Source organism: Siphateles boraxobius, unplaced genomic scaffold (genome assembly GCF_051911475.1).
Source record: "Siphateles boraxobius isolate OS27281-9 unplaced genomic scaffold, OSU_SipBor_1 130, whole genome shotgun sequence".
Classification (NCBI taxonomy): Eukaryota; Metazoa; Chordata; class Actinopteri; order Cypriniformes; family Leuciscidae; genus Siphateles; species Siphateles boraxobius.
In genome coordinates this window covers 44,055,406-44,067,602 of record NW_027508734.1, presented here as the reverse complement: position 1 = coordinate 44,067,602, position 12,197 = coordinate 44,055,406, and the positions used below count along the sequence as shown (strand labels likewise).

Sequence of the window (12,197 nt, the reverse complement as noted above, 5' to 3'; positions counted from 1 at the left end):
AGTCGTAGTAGCACAACTGATTGACCATTTAGAAGCCTTACAGCTCCTCCATCCACACCAGTTTGGGTTTAGACCAGGTTATTCAACTGAAATAGCAAACTGCTGTTTAATTGAAAATGTAAAAAAATCCCTGGACAAGGGCAATGTGGTGGGAGCTGTATTTATCGACCTTAAAAAGGCATACGATACGGTCAATCACAGTTTGCTTTTATCTAAAATGTTACATTTTAATGTCTCAAAAGAGGTAGTGTTGTGGTTTACATCTTATCTCCAGTCTAGAGTACAGTGTGTTAAAGTTGATCAAGACATATTTGCACTCTCAAACATAAAAATGGGCATTCCGCAAGGCTCTATACTTGGCCCTTTGCTGTTTAGTCTCTTTATAAATGACTTACCTCTGCACTGCTCAGGTGCCAGTTGTCAGCTCTATGCAGATGATGCAGTTCTCTGTGCACCCGCCAAGTCACCTGAGCAGGCTGCAGCTGTACTGTCCAGTAGTATGTCTGACATCCAACAGTGGCTCATCCAAAATCAGTTAGTTCTAAATCTCTCAAAAACAGTCTCCATGTGCTTTTACATTAAAAAAACTTGATTTAAGATTGATTTCCATTACACGAGAGTAGATGTTAAAACTTCATGATGATTTGTACTCGGCTTTCGCCAAGATAAGCACCAACTAAGACGTAGCTTTACAGCAACCTATGCTTCTCCATCCATTTACGCTTCTTTCCAAATGGTGATGTGAATATCCTTCTGTCTGGTGTTAATAGCTGCAGTGTATTTGCACACACAACATCTCTTTAACCAAGCATTCACTTAATGCTTAACCTTTGATACTGCTGAATCGGTTCGAATGCATTAACATTATGAACATCAGCTATGCTAATTATTTCCCATCTGCCTTTCTGCTGTTATCTCGGGACGCTAGTCCCGAGGTAAATAGCGTTCGTCAGCTCCAGTTTGTATCCAGCCTCTCACGGAGACTTCAGATGCCCCAACGCCTGTGAAGAGACGACTCGACGCCTGTGAAGAGACGACTCAAAGCCGGCGATATGTTATGCCATAAATTAATACTTGATTAACTAACTGTATTTTTCTATGTACATTTCCGAAATGCAATTTCTGTAAAGCTGCTTTGAGACAATGTGTATTGTGAAAAGCGCTATACAAATAAATTTGAATTGAATTGAATTGAACAACAGCTGCAACCACAGTGCGGTCCCTTTATGACAACCGTCTGGATTGAGCAGAGTAGGGGACATCTCTAGGGTCTTCAAGTGGGCACCTTCCGTCCTCAGTGTTTCGTCGACTAGCCCACGACACCTCAAGAGGGCTCGACAGTGACTCTGGCGTCCCAGAGTCGCCCCCCTCCGTCCCCCACTCAACTCAGCCCAGCTTACTGACCTTTACATCCCTCCTGCTGCTGAGGCTGCTCCTTTGACCTAACCACAATCTCTCCCAACCTCTCCACAACCCGACCATACGCACCAACCCGTTTGACTAAGGCTGTCGAGCCCCACTGCGGACGTTAAAGCGGTCAGTGGCAACGGTTCCGTATGGCATACTACCTCAAAACACAATATCTGTCCAAACACCAATCCTCAGTCACGAAAAATACACAGGAACGTAATAACTGTAATTACTATGCAAACTATACAAATAAACCAACAGACTCATCAAATTTTCAAGAATTTTTCGAAACCGTAGCATGGCGGCCTGTACACTGCCAGCCAGACTCTTTCCATCTCAACCACAGCCAGTTGCTGCTCCTCTCTGCTGCTTCAGATAAATTCTTTACTGTGCGACGCAACTCTTGGCCACTGAATCCGATGTCTCTGAGGAACCGGGTTGTGGAGTGTGCCACAAATCCTCGACAACCCACTTCCACTGGATAAACCCGGACTCTCCATCCTCGCTGTTCTGCTTCAGTAGCCAGCTGAGCATATCGCAGTTTCTTCCTCTCTTACGCCTCATCTACAGCATCCTCCCATGGCATTGCTAACTCTATCAGTTGAACAATGCATGCTGATCCAGACCACAAAATAATATCTGGTCAGAGGTTAGTGGTGGCAATCTCAGGTGGAAAAATAATCCGTTGATCAAGATCAGCCAGCATTTTCCTGTCCCTAGCAGCTTCCAGTTGTCCTGAGCGAGAATTGGTTTTAACACCTTCTCTTGGTGGTTGCTCGCCTGGGCGGAGGAATATTGTCTTCTGTTTGTAATGTTTTGCTAGAAAAAAGGAAGATTTAATATTAATTTACAAAATAAAGAAATTCATCCAGTTACAGAATTTAAATATTTAGGATTAGTTTAACCCTAACCTAACTTAAATTTGACAAGCATATAAAGAACATTTCAAAAACAATACAAAGTAATCTCAACTGTTTCAAACTAATCAGAAGCTACATACCAAGGCAGCCCTGCTGTACATGTATGCTATGATTTTTTCTCATATATCATACTGCATGACAGCATGGGCACAAGCCGCTCCCTCTGCAACCAAACGCATAGGCTCTCTATACAACCGAGCAATAAAAATTATGGATAAAAAACCAATACACCATCATCACTGTATCAGCCTTAAGAAATATAATTAAATGAATTTTGATAGTTTTAGCAATTTTTGCTTTCTTAAATTAATTCACAAGTGCAATAATCATTTAGCACCTGAGCCACTAAGTTCGTTTGTTGAGAGACAAAGCAGAATTCGAGTCACTAGGAGCTCCACAAATCATGACTGTAAAATACCATACTGCAGGACCAGCTTTGGACAGACCACCTTCTCTGTTAGGAGCCCGAAACTCTGGAACTCATTACCATCTGACATCAAGATTGTCTCTGATTTTAAAGTGTTTACTTCCAGGCTTAAAAACTGGTTAAAAACAAACCAAATGTGTACTCATTTTTAATTTTTGTAAGAAGGAAAGAGTTGTATATGATATGCATGTTTATTTACCATGTTTGTGTTGTTATCTATTTTTTTTTTTTTTTGCCCAACCAAAGACAGGAGTTGAAAATTAGCATTTGCTATAAACTTTATATGCAGCATTTCAGTGACAAGCGTTGTTTTGGCACTATGTTTGTTTGCATTGTCCCTGTCAAATAAAAAAATAAATGAAAATGAAAATGGTGTGCGTCAATACAGAGGCAACAACATTTTGAGGTGGAGGAGACAGCCCTCACCCCAATCCATTAGCAGGAAAGAAGCACTGAAGTGATCGAAAACCTTCGGGATCCCCTCACGGAGAGAAGACTCATTTCAACTAATAGGTTCCACTTCTAAGGGGGAGCATGCCTCATTTTGAGAGGGTGCTCTCACAGAAGTGATGGTCTCTACGGCATAAAAAAATATTGCGGTAGTAACCAGAATCTCCGCGTTCTGTTCTTTTTAGAACCAGACCTGGAACTCTCCAAGGTCTAAACGCGGGTGCCATCATGCCCCACACCTGAGAATGTACTCAGAGGAAGGAGTCAGGAAGGGCTGTTGAGAGGAGAGGTCTGGTTGGGCCAATAAGGGGCGTCTAGAAAGACCTGCTCCATCTCCTCCCTGACTTTAGCACAGTTGAGTGCAAGAAGACTCACTCGGGAAAACATTTCTGCGGGGGCCCCGGGGCAGCTGTGACCAGAGTTTTTTCTGTGTCAAGGGATGTCCACTCAGACAGAAAAAATAAAACTGGTGGAGGGACGAGTCCGGGGGGGCAACAGATGTAACTGTGCGGCCCCGAAGTGGTCCCAAACAGCTGGACCGCCATGGGACGGAGACTCAACTCTCCCAGGCCCATAGGCTGTCGTGAGGCTCGTCAGCGGCACGATTGAGCAGGCCAGAAGTAATAAGTGGAATGAAGCGACTTCAGAAGCTTCTGTCTTCGAGGAGGAGGTGGCGGGTGAGTTGTGACATGAGTGGGAAGCGTAGCGCAATGGTTGCAATGTTGTCTTTTCAGACCAGTACAAATTCGCTGAGAAGCGAGATGAACTGCAAGCCACTCGAGGCAATGGATGCCAATGCAGTCGGACCCAACTGGCTATGAGCACTTGAAGGGTAGGCCTTTGTATTGATACTTCACACCTTTCGATCGCAGGAACACAGGATGGCCTGTGGTGCGGAAGGATAGTGATCTAAAGTAAATGTCTCTCAGGTCGAATGCTGCAAACCAATCTGACTAAAGTCTGATATTTAGGAGCATATTTGCTCAACACCTAAGTGTGATGAATATCACTGAGCTTGGGCGAAAGCCGAGCTAAAAGGAATCGCAAGCGGAGTCTGTATAGTTTGGGTATAGTGGGCCATCTGGACCAGTTGGAAAGCTTTTTTGGCTTCCACGAACCGGGCCAGGGGACCACAGACGTACCCAAGGTGGGGCAGCGAGGTGAAGGACAGGGACCCGGCTCGGTAGGCCTGAAGCAGGGTCTGAGTATGGTGTACAACACTTACCTGTCTCCACGAGATGGCCAGGGATGCGTGAGAAGGCGGATGACCGGGTCCTCGAACCGCACCCAACTGCCGTGCTGGAGAACAAGAGAGGGCTGAGGCTTGCAAGGCTTTACAGGGTCGCACACCTCCAGATTTGCCCTTTTGTGACTCAGGAACAGAGGAAATTGCTCTTTATTTGAAAATGTGGGTGCCGCTGGCTCTGCTTTTTTGGGAGCCAGTGGAGGAACAGACATACAAAAAAACAAAGAACTCCACCCGGCCTTCCTCCGGGGGAGGGAGTGAATCGGTGACCAACTCCAAGAGCTCCTCTCTCCATCCCTGAGTGGCCTGCTCAGGAGCATTTACGCTGATGCTTACCACCTGGCTTGGTAGGGCCTGGAGAGGGCTGGGCACCCCGTCTGCGGCCGGCTCCACGCTGAGACCTAGGTGAAGGCTGCTGCGGCGGTCCTGCGGGCCGCCGAGGTAGGATGTGCCGGATGGCCTCCGTCTGCTTCTGGGCGGCAGAGAACCCAACCTTTGAAACGAGGGAGTCCAGGAACCGAACCTTGTCCGCATCCCTCATGTCAGCCAGGTTGAGCCAGAGATGGACATGGTGGACATTGCCAGACCAATCGTGTGAGCTGCAACCTTTGTGGCCCGGAGCGTGAGGTCAGTTGCAGTGTGGAGCTCACCCATGAGCTCACAGTCTACCGGAGAAACCAATCATCCAACTGAGACAGTTTGGGACAAGGTGAAGGGTTCCACTCGAGCCCAACCGCCTCGGCGGCTCTTTTCAGCATAGCTGCCATCTCTGGATCTGGCTCGGGCAATGCTACTTTCCTAGAGGGAGGTAGCGCAGCCGAGTCGTCATCTCTAGAGCCCAGCTCACCCTCCAATGCTGCGATGGACATCCTTGCCTCTGGAGGGGCCCCGAACGAAACCGTTGGTCGGTCCACTACAGAGGGACCACCGCGCTCATTGGGGAGCTCCACTGGCTGCGGTGTGAAAGAAGAGTGAGGGATTCACGAGGCTTTGCCGGGCGGATTACCCCTCACTGTGATCCTCAGATCACCCACCCCACACGGCACTTTAGCCTTCTTCTGGGAAGTCGGTCCAGAAGAAGCACTAGAGCGGGGCATGGGAGTGGGGACTTCACCTTCGCGAATGAAGGCAAGTCTCGATCTCAACACCGAGTTGGTCATTGTGGCGAGCAGGACGAGGCCGAGGGACGTGAGAGAACAGCGCGAGGCCGGTGGCGTGAGTGATAGTGAATGACACCTGTGAGACGCACCGGTCTCACATCTCTCATGGAGGAGCAGAAGCATAAAAGGAGGAGTGACGACGGTGAAGATAAAGAGAGGAACAGGCCTGATTTCATGGTGTGTTTTGTTTCTCTTTTGTGTAGCCAGCAGTCGTTTTGTTTTTAGATTTATTTTATTTTATCATTAAAAGTGTTTGATTGTTCGCCGGTTCCCTCCTCCTTCTTCCCATAACAACAAACCCCGTTACAATCATATTCCTGCAGTGAGAACATGAGTCATCCACAAGAACCCAAACAGGTGATGCAGCTATTGTAACCGTCAGAGGGTGACAGAGCCCTACCGCAGCCCGAAACGCATGGATGGAATGGCATTTTGAGAAAGACGCAAACACACCCGTGTTGCTCTTTCAGGAGCACACAGGGGAATGACCACGGCAACACAGTAACAGCAAACTGAAACAGTGAAGCACTCACTTCTTCGCCCTCTAACCACCGTCAAAAACACAAACAGAAATGTGATGCTGTTAAAACAGCAGTTGAGAGCTCAGGAGCTCGCGATCACCTCTGCACTCGCGCTGTAGAAACACCAGCTCTGGGGGAGTCTTCCAGAAGAACACCGACACACTCGCTCACTGTATAGTACTAAACTCTTCAGAGACATCGACACTGATCGGCTCCGAAGCGAAAGACAACTGGTGCGTGCATCCACTTCCGCATTTTTACCCGTGCAGCAGGACGGACATAAGCGTGATCCCAATCAGCGTGATCCCAATCAGTCGCCACGTCAACTATGTTGAACGTGAGCGACTGAAAGGGAACAAAACCAATCCAATGCCCACTCTGCGAAACCCACCCATCTATGCAATGTGTCAATTAAAAATGGAATGATCAACTGTATCAAAGGCTTCAGTTAAATCTAAAACAGAGCATTCTTCAGCATTAACATGCCATAACACAACTACACTTACTATCCAAAATACAAAAATACAGTGAGTGGCTCTAACTTCTAACACATCAAAGTCTCATCTAAGTGTTACACAATGTATGTCACCTGTCCGCATTTCCCCAGTATATAGAGAAACAGTCACCATCAAAATGACAGTAGAAAAGTAACAAAGAACTGATATGCAAGAAAAGAATGACAATAGAAAGGTAGCAAAGTACTGATGAGATGCAAGATAAGACAAAACGGTAAAAAAATCCCTGAATAACAAAAACAAAAAAACAATTACAAAAAAACAAAAGGTTAGATTAAACAAGAGCAACAGTGAAATTGAACAAAGAGTCAAAGATGACTAACGCATGCTCACTCTGGTGTGCTTTTTAATTTTTGGTGGGAGACTTGATTGCTTTGTCACGGGAGCAGTGACATTACGCAGGTTAACTATGATTGATAGCTACTCTGGCCAATAACAGTCAATAGAGTTGAGCCTAAGTGAATAACAAGGAGCGAAGGAGAGAAAAAGAGAAAAAAATATTAAGGCACACACAGGGATGTAACAATCACAACATCACAACTGTCACTTTCTCGACAAAAAGTGAGATTCTGAAGTGTGCATATATGATGGACACTTGACTATCCCATGAGGCCACGGGACAGGATTTGTGAAGTGCAGGGAAGCAACGTAATTGACGCTGGTAGGTCATATGTTAATGACAGCATGGTGGATACATATCTGTGTCCCAATTAAGGGTCTACATCCTTTTAAGGTCACATTCTTCTAAGTGTGCGGCCGATGCGGTCTTCAAAGGATGCACCAACACTGGTTGAAAGGGAAAATATAGCCGATTGTGTCACCGCAACGCGACGAAGGCTGTCCCTTTTTTTAACTGTCGGTGGTCCCAATTTGAAAGCTCCTTCATAATACGGCCTGCAAATACGTCCTTCTTTTCCTGTGAATGCAGGATACATCAGAAGGATCCTTCGCAGCCTTGCCTACCCCAGAATTCATTGCACGCCGGAGACGAAATTGCCAGATTACACTTTTAAATATAAGTATTGGATTTTGGTTTAATCGAGTAATCTAATGATAAAAATGAAAGAAAGATATATAATAAAGGTTAAAATGTTGACTTATATGTTACCAGCATGTATTTTATACAGGCTGGTTTATACTCTTTAGCCTACATGAATTGACCATGGGGAACATTTTTAGATTTTGCTTCTAGGCAGTAATAATTTTAAAAAGTCCAGTACAAATGTTACAGCCGCATGTCACAGCGGCTGTCACCAGTTGCTAGGCGACAAAACCAGACCGTCCCATTAATCAACTCCCGGGACACAGCTAGCAATAATTTGTTAATGTGACAATAAATTTTGTTAGTGTCATTTTCCAAATAACCAGTGGTGGAATGTAACGAAATACACTCACCTAAAGGATTATTAGGAACACCATTTGACCCCATTTCGCCTTAAGAACTGCCTTAATTCTACGTGGCATTGATTCAACAAGGTGCTCAAAGCATTCTTTATAAATGTTGGACCATATTGATAGGATAGCATCTTGCAGTTGATGGAGATTTGTGGGATGCACATCCAGGGCACAAAGCTCCCGTTCCACCACATCCCAAAGATGCTCTATTGGGTTGAGATCTGGTGACTGTGGGGGCCATTTTAGTACAGTGAACTCATTGTCATGTTCAAGAAACCAATTTGTAATGATTCGAGCTTTGTGACATGGTGCATTATCCTGCTGGAAGTTGCCATCAGAGGATGTGTACATGGTGGCCATAAAGGGATGGACATGGTCAGAAACAATGCTCAGGTAGGCCTTGGCATTTAAACAATGCCCAATTGGCACTAAGGGGCCTAAAGTGTGCCAAGAAAACATCCCCCACACCAATACACCATCACCACCAGCCTGCACAGTGGTAACAAGGCATGATGGATCCATGTTCTCATTGTCACGGTTCATGAATTCGCTGTTTTCTTCGTGTCTCGTGTAATTGTGTGTGTGAGCGTGTGTGAGTGGGCGTTACCGCTCGTTCCGTGGCGATCAACGTGCCAGCTTATCTCATTCCCTGCACCAGCTGCTGCCAATTCACTCACCTATATAAACATCACACTCTCCTCTCTTTGTCAGGTCGTTGGTTTGGTGTCCTCAGTGTTTGTTCATAGTGTGCCTGTCTGCAGTCCTGTTCTGGTTCGAGTTCCTGTTCTGTGTCTTCGTGGTTGGATATCTGGATGTTCACCTGCACTGGATTCACGATCATCACTCTTCACCAGCACGCTGACCATCTAGTCCCTGCGCCACCAGCCCACCCGTGTTCCTGAACTGTTATGTGTCTTCTGACCACTCAATAAAGGAGTTACTTACATCTTTGCTTCCGCCTAGTGTTTGTGACATTCATTCTGTTTACGCCAAAATCTGAAATCGAGACTCATCAGACCAGGCAACATTTTTTCAGTCTTCAACTGTCCAATTTTGGCGAGCTCTTGCAAATTGTAGCCTCTTTTTCCTATTTGTAGTGGAGATAAGTGGTACCCGGTGGGGTCTTCTGCTGTTGTAGCCCATCCGCCTCAAGGTTGTGCGTGTTGTGGCTTCACAAATTCAGGGGATTGTCTTGACCAGGACCACACCCCTAAATGCGAAATTGAACAGGTGTTCCCAATAATCCTTTAGGTGAGTGTACATTTACTCTGTATTTAAGTATAAATTTGAAGTACTTTAGTTTAGATTGTTATTCAACTCCATCACATGGATATTCGATTTTGATATTAGATATTGTTTAAAAAAAATTGAACAGTAGCCTATATAATAGAAACACTAAAATATGTCTTCTAGTTCAGGGATAGGCAACGTTTGGTCCTGCAGGGCCGCTGTCCTGCTGAGTTTAGCTCATCGGACAGTTTTGCATGTTAAAATAATTTATGGTTTGATTTTTGAGTCTTTTATTCTTCCCCTTTCTGAAAACAGTGATTGGCAGCCCACGCCTGAGTCAGCCCTGCAAACCTGTTTGTAGACAGTGGAAATATGCACTCATCCCAGATGATTTCCCTCCTGCAGAGGCTTTACCATGGTCTCTATTGTTGTGCCCCTCCCGGTCCAGCAGCACCACCAGAATCTCCTTACTCTGCTCAATAAAAGTCTACAGAAATATGTTTTCTTCATATCTGTTTTATGTATACTGTTATTTTAAATTTGTTTTTTGTTTTTCTTATCGAAATGTATCTTATCTTATAAACACTTGTAAAAAGTACTGTAAGTAAAAATTTTGCCTATCGAACAATTTATTTTGTTTCATTTACAAATTAATTTACATGGCAAAAATAAATGTAGTGTATAATTTATTTATTACATTTACAAGTTATAACTTGCATTACAAAAATAAAAAATGCAAGGAAACTATTGTTTTGTTTCATTTACAAATATAACTTTGAAAAGTAATGTATACGATTGTTTAATTTACAAATTTTAATTCACATAACGAAAAGTTTATTTCTCAACCAATATGTCCATTCTCTCCCTGCTCTCCTGTGATCTCCTCTCCTCTGTCTCTGTAAAACGTCATGTCCTCCCTAAATATTGCGATCAGCTCATCCTCTCGGTTTCGTTTCTCTTGGCTGGTGCTGCTGGTTCCTCGTTCTATCCTTTGTGGCCCGGGTAAAAGAAGGACCGTAGGCAGGGTTGCCAGGTCTGTGCAATAAAAGTAGCCCAAAAAGCCCATTGGCTTTTCTTCGTCAGTCGGCCGAAAACTCCACAGGATTTGTGAATATGAGTGATGTTTTGTGGGTGTTGGAGCGCCGAAATCGTACGTACAATTTCTCGGGAAAACCTCAGATTTTGCAGCACTAACGGTAGGCTGCATTCGAAGGATCCTTTGAATTGGGAAAGCCATCGTCACGCCGCTGTGACGCAATCAGCCTTCAAATGCGGCCTTCGGAGGATGCAGCCCCTGAATTGGGACAAAGCTACAGTATGTCCAGATTACATCCAAACTACACTCCCTCATACTATAATAGAACACACTTTTTTAGCAGTCGTGACGTAATTACTTCATCAAAATAAGTTCCTAGAGTGTGCGGTTTCGGATGCAGCCAAAGTGTATAGGACAGTCTAAACGGAATGGAGATCAGTTACATTTCTCAAATTTAATACTGATTCAGGAATATGAATGATTGCCTGATAAAGCAGTAATCGGGGAGCAGGAGATCTATAAAGCACAGGGTAGGATCAAATCCCAGGTCAGGTGATTAACTCAATGTATAATTAATGTCAGTTGATTATTTCTTCTTATCTTCTTGCTTCTTATTTCAATAATTGTCCATTCTCATCTGCCTACCCTAACCTCTCAAACATCATTCATTCTAATTTTTGTAATTTTGTTACAAAAATTGTAATGAAATTTAGACTGGTAGTGTATATATATATGATATGGTGAATAATAAAACAAAAAATGAACAATTAAATGTACACATTTCACTGGATAATGTGCTCCTGTAATGTCCCTCTAAATCCACTTGGGGTCAGCAGAACCAAATGGAAAAAAAAATAATCTGGATCTTGTGAAAATGTATCTTTAAATTTAAGTCTCAGTCTTAAAGTTAATTGTTTTGATTTTGGTGGGCATGATCTGGAGATGCACATGCCTTCTGGGTAAATGGTGTCTCAGATAAAACTAATTATGTTTTATGTTTAATTATGTTTTTTAATTATTAATTATTTTTTGAAAGATAGCAAACCAAAAATAGTTAATAGAATGAATAGATACTCTCACTAATGCTTAGAGATTTTTGATGAGTCAAGTTCTCAAAAAGTATAATTCTGGTGCACATTCTTCACCAGTAACTAGATGGGGCTGTTAATAACTGTAGTTAAATTATGAATCAAGACTGGGACATAATAGAGTGAAATATGGTCTGCGAGAGAGAAGTTTCCTTCAACTCATCATCAGTTCTCTCCCTCTCTGTCTCACTGTTTCTTTATTCATCAGTCCTTCTCTCTCTCTCTCTCCCTCTCTCTCTCTCTCTCTCTCTCTCTCTCTCTCTCTCTCTCTCTCTCTCTCTCTCTCTCTCTCATCTCTCTCTCTCTCTCTCTCTCTCTCTCTCTCTTTCTTTCTCTCTCTTCTGTCAAACAGAAGATTGTGCATAATTTAATTAGACCATTCTTCTTTGTTCCAATCTTTTCCCCTGTAGCACTGGCATTAATGAGGAGCTCAGGTGTCAGGGGAAAAGATGTGTGTATGACATCGGGAGATACTAGACTACTGGAAACACAAGTGGGGGGCTCAGAGAAGTGTGGGTGAGGTGAGAAGTGCAGATAAATTAGTATTAAACACAGAATTTTTATTTTTAAAGGTTTTCAACATCAGACGCAATCAAACATAAGGACAGAACAAATGACCTGTTTGCACCCACATACACCCACTACCACACACACCTTTTCCCATTTAACAGGTGTTTGTTGCATATCCTGAGCACATGTGGCCGTGGGGGGTGTCATTAGAGCCACTCGTTGCAATGGTGGGTGGCCAGGGCATGTGTGGAGTTCCGGATGCCTGTAAATGTCACAGAAGAAAGTCCTA

The 12,197-nt window shown here is 44.0% G+C and overlaps 1 long non-coding RNA gene across 1 annotated transcript; it reads left to right on the top strand.

The window, feature by feature from the left end:
• The first annotated feature begins 10,526 nt into the window (after positions 1 to 10,526).
• On the top strand, positions 10,527 to 11,874 carry LOC143736662 (uncharacterized). The gene is made up of 3 exons (XR_013203542.1): positions 10,527 to 10,589; positions 10,780 to 10,857; positions 11,809 to 11,874. It is a non-coding gene; the product is annotated as an uncharacterized LOC143736662 (long non-coding RNA).
• The last annotated feature ends 323 nt before the right edge of the window (positions 11,875 to 12,197 follow it).